The sequence below is a fragment of the Oryctolagus cuniculus genome, chromosome X (assembly GCF_964237555.1).
Source record: "Oryctolagus cuniculus chromosome X, mOryCun1.1, whole genome shotgun sequence".
Lineage (NCBI taxonomy): Eukaryota > Metazoa > Chordata > Mammalia > Lagomorpha > Leporidae > Oryctolagus > Oryctolagus cuniculus.
In genome coordinates this window covers 56,136,825-56,141,913 of record NC_091453.1, presented here as the reverse complement: position 1 = coordinate 56,141,913, position 5,089 = coordinate 56,136,825, and the positions used below count along the sequence as shown (strand labels likewise).

At 41.3% G+C, this 5,089-nt stretch overlaps 1 pseudogene; it reads right to left on the bottom strand.

Moving 5' to 3' along the window:
* Nucleotides 1-709: 709 nt before the first annotated feature.
* On the bottom strand, nucleotides 710-804 carry LOC127485102 (U5 spliceosomal RNA; annotated as a pseudogene).
* Between the last annotated feature and the right edge of the window lie 4,285 nt (nucleotides 805-5,089).

Sequence of the window (5,089 nt, the reverse complement as noted above, 5' to 3'; positions counted from 1 at the left end):
CCTGGCTTCAGATTGGCACAGCTCCGGCCATTGCTGCCACTTGGGAAGTGATGGAAGACTCTCTCTCTCTCTCAACTCTAACTTTTAAGTAAATAAATAAAGCTAAAAAAAGCTTATGGCTAATGGTTACCAGTAACATAGACAGAGATACATAAATAGATATAAATAAACGTATAGGTATAGATTTAGATGTAACTATAGATACAGATGATATCTTGAATTTGGCACATTGCCGTTGGCTTCTCTTTTTTCTCCCCTTGACTATATGCTCTGGTACATTCCTCATTGGAGCCTTAGTGCCCAACTCAAATGCCTGAACATAGTCAGAGTTCAATAGAGTTTTATTGGTTAATAAATGAGTGTTAATTGTGTGACTTGGGTGAACAAAGTACATAGTAGAAAATGCTGGCAGCATAGTTTGGGTACATATTATAAAGATCCCCAAAACTTCATGGGCTTTTGACATCTTTTACTGTTTGTTCCTAAAATCGGATTTCTCTTGAAGTACCCAGGGGTATAGACAATATAAGAAAGGTTTTAAGGGACTCAATATTTCTTGGCTATCTTTATTAAGCTTCTCTTAGAGAAAGTCATACTAGATATGTTTCATGGGATAAATTCAGGACCTTTGTCTTCTTGGTGTTGATATATACGAGAGCACCTTGTCAGAGGACTGGTGCATAGTACTTGCTCAGCAAATGCATACTGTCTTCTTATATTATTAGGCCAAAAATGATTGTGTCTTTCTTTTCCACGGAAATCTTTAGTAAAAGGAAAAAGATTTATACAATCTGAAGAGAAACCAGAGTTTCACATCTTTCTTCTTATTCTTTTATAAAGCCCATTTTCACTTTCTATAGTCTCTGGCAACCCCTTGTATGAATTAGAGAAAACAAACTCTGATAGATTCCAGGTCATACTTTTTCATTGCCGGAAAACCATAGTTTGTGAATGAAATTTCTGTGTCCTAATACCCTCTATCCTCAGTGCAATTTCTTTTTCTTCCCATCAGATATCCTTAAAGGATTTACTATGGTAGGAAAGAGACAGTTTTTATTCCCTAACAGCTTAAGTTCGGGGAGAGACTTTCTGTTTCAACATATCCAGGTAAGTGTTTGGATAAACCAAATTGTAGCTTAATTTAAAGCACCCTTAGGCCCTCCTGAAAAGAAAGAACAATGAAAAGTTGACTGTACAGTTTGTGACCCAGAATGTGCGAATTTGCTGTGAACAAAGAACGTTGATCCTTTTTGGGGATTTCTAATACTCTCAGTTCTCTCTGGTTTTCTAGACATACAGGACCTTGGGGAAAATTATAATAGATTCTTCAAATTAGCTTCACTTTATCTTTCCTTCTAATTTGGTATTTTCTATTTTAAAAGCATCCTTGTGGCTGGCGCCGCGGCTCAATAGGATAATCCTCCACCTAGCAGCGCCAGCACACCGGGTTCTAGTCCCGGTCGGGGCACCGGGTTCTAGTCCTGGTTGCCCGCCTTCCAGGCCAGCTCTCTGCTATGGCCCGGGAGTGCAGTGGAGGATGGCCCAAGTCCTTGGGCTCTGCATCCCATGGGAGACCAGAAGAAGCACCTGGCTCCTGCCTTCGGATCAGCGCAGTACGCTGGCTGCAGCACGCCGGCCGTGGCAGCCATTGGAGAGTGAACCAATGGCAAAAGGAAGACCTTTCTTTCTGTCTCTCTCTCTCTCACTGTCCACTCTGCCCGTCAAAAAAAAAAAAAAAAAAAATCCTTGCACAGCAATTTTACGCTGATTTGTTTGTTAACTCTCTGTCTTAAACCAGGTCTTCTTATTTAGTGAAGTAATTTTAAGTGGGGTAAGGGGGCTGATGCTGTAGCATAGCAGGTAAAGCCACCTGCATCCCATACGGGTGCTGGTTCAAGTCCCGACTGCTCCACTTCCAATCCAGCTCTCTGATAGTACATATGGGAGAGCAGCAGAGGATGACAAAAAGTCCTTAGAGCCCTGCATCCATGTGGGACATCCTGAGAAAGCTTGTGACTCCTGACTTCAGAATAGCCAAGCTCCAGTCATTGCAGCCATTTGGGTAGTGAACCAGTGGATGGAAGACTCTCTCTCTCTCTCTCTCTCTCTCTCTCTCTCTGCTTTTCAAATTTATGAATACATCTTTAAAAAATAAACTGAGGTAAGAACTGATATTTGTTTTTAATGTAATCATTTATAGAAATGCTTTTTCTGCTTGTAAATTTGCTATTTATCAGTCCGAGAAGACATACTTCTTTCTCTCCCTCCCACCCTTAAGTCCCTCTCCTTCCCATCTTTCTTTTTTCTTTTAATTTATTTCCATTTTCCATGAACTTTTTAAAATGTATATACAGTGGACAAATTCCATGTATTTCATACATACAGATTTAGGAGCATAGTGATACTTCCCACCTACCCTCCCTACCATCCATGCTCCCACTCTCCCTCTTACTCCCTTTCTTTTTTTAAAAGATTTATTTATTTTTATTTGAAGTCAGAGTTACACAGAGAGAGGAGAGGCAGGGGGAGAGAGAGAGAGAGAGAGAGAGAGAGAGATAAAGTCTTCCATCCGCTGGTTCACTCCCTAATTGGCAGCAACGGCTAGAGCTGCACTAATCTGAAGCCAGGAACCAGGAGCCAGGAGCTTTTTCTGGGTCTCCCATGAGGGTGCAGGGGCCCAAGGACTTGGGCCATCTTCTACTGCTTTCCAAGGCCATAGTAGAAAGCTGGATCAAAAGTGGAGCAGCCTGGTCTCGAACTGGTATCCAAAGGGGATGCCAACGCTTCAGGCCAGGGCATTAACCCACTGTGCCAGAGCCCCTGACCCTCTTACTCCATTTCTTATTCTTTAATTTTTGCCCTGACATATTTCAGATTATGATTTTTTTAATAATTGTAAGCTTAACCCTTCACTAAGTAAAAAATTCAACAAATGGCCGACACCGCGGCTCACTAGGCTAATCCTCTGCCTTGCGGCGCCGGCACACTGGGTTCTAGTCCCGGTCGGGGCGCCGGATTCTGTCCCAGTTGCCCCTCTTCCAGGCCAGCTCTCTACTGTGGCCAGGGAGTGCAGTGGAGGATGGCCCATGTCCTTGGGCCCTGCACCCCATGAGAGACCAGGAGAAGTACCTGGCTCCTGCCTTTGGATCAGCGTGGTGCGCCAGCTGCGGTGGCCATTGGAGGGTGAACCAACGGCAAAGGAAGACCTTTCTCTCTGTCTCTCTCTCTCACTGTCCACTCTGCCTGTCAAAAAAATAAAAATAAAAAAAATTTCAGCAAATACTGAAAGAAACACTCTTCCACAACAGTAGAGACAAGGACTGTAGCAATAATGAATCTCAATGTGTCAATTTCTCCAATATATATTAGATTTTTGTACTCTATCAATTACCACAAATCAGGGAGAACATATCGTATTTATCTTTTTTGGGACTGGATTATTTTACCAAGTTCCCAGGTTTCCAAAGTTTCCAGGTGCATCCATTTTGTTGTGAAAGACAAGATTTCATTCTTTTTTTTCAGTCCATTATAATTTATTTTTTGGATATAACTTCATTTTTTAACTTTTATGTAATAAATATAAATTTCCAAAGTACAGCTTTTGGATTACAGTGGCTTTTCCCCCCATGAGTAACATTCCATAGTGTATATAACACCACCTTTTCTTTATCCAATTATCAGTGGATGGGCATCAGGGTTCCATGTCTTAGCTATTGTTAATTGAGCTGCAATAAACATGGGGGCACAGATAACTCAATCATATGCTGATTTCATTTCCCTTGGGTACATTTCCAGGAATGGTTGTGTCATATGGTAGATCTATTTTCAGATTTCTGAGGAATCTCTGTAATGTCTTCCACAATGGCTGTAGTAGTTTGCAATTGCACCAATAGTGAATTAGGGAACCTTTTTCCCCATACCATCACTAGCATTCATTATTTTTTAAATTTTTTATGAGTCATTCTAACTGGTATCAGGTGAAACATCATTGTGGTTTTGATTTGTGTTTCCCTGAGGGCTAGTGATTCTGGTCATTTTTTCATGTCTGTTGGCCATTTGAATGTCCTCTCTTGAAAAATGCCCATTCAAGTCCTTTTCCCATTTCTCAACTGGATTGTTTTTTTTTCTTATTGAGTTTCTTGATTCTGGATATTAATCCTTTTTCAGTTGCAGAATTAAGAAGCATTTTCTCCCATTCTGCCAGTTGCCTCTTTACTTTGCTGATTGTTTCTTTTGCAGTGAAGAAGCTTCTCAGCTTGATGTAATCCCACTTGTCAGTTTTTTCTGTGATTACCTTTGTTTCTGTGGTCTTTTACAAAAAGTCTTTGCCTATGTCAATGTCTTGCAGAGTTTCCACAATGTTCTCTACTAATTTGATAGTATCATGTCATAGATTTAGATCCTTGCTCTATTTTGAGTTGATTTTTGTGTAAGGTGTAAGGTAGGAGTCTCATTTCATACTCCTGCACATGGAGATCCAATTTCCCCAACACCATTAGTTGAAGAGAGTATTTTTTCTCCATGGATTCATTTTAGCTCATTTGTCAAACATTAGTTGGCTGTAGATGCATGGATTGATTTCTGGGGCTTTTATTCTGTCCCATTGGTCTACATGTCTATTTCTGTGCATGTATCAGGCTGCTTTTACTATAACTGCCCTGTAGTATGCCTTAAATTCTGATATTGTGATGCCTCCAGTTTTGTTTTGGTTGTTGAACACTGCTTTAGCTATTTGGGGTCTCTTGTGTTTTCATATGAATTTTAGCTATTTAATATTTTTAAAAAGATGTATTTTATTTATTTGAAAGACAGAGTTACAGAGAGAGGTCGAGACAGAGACAGAGGTCTTCCATCCTCTGGTTCACTCCCCAGATGGCCGCAACGGCCGGAGCCAGGAGCCAGGAGCCAGGAGATTCTTCTGTTTCTCCCATGTGGGTACAGGGACCCATGGAGTTGGGCCATCTTCTACTGCTTTCCCAGGCCATAGCAGAGAGCTGTATTGGAAGAGGAGCAGCCAGGAGTAGAACCGGTGCCCATATGGGATGCCAGTGCTTCAGGCCAGGGCTTTAACCTCCTGTGCCACAGAGCC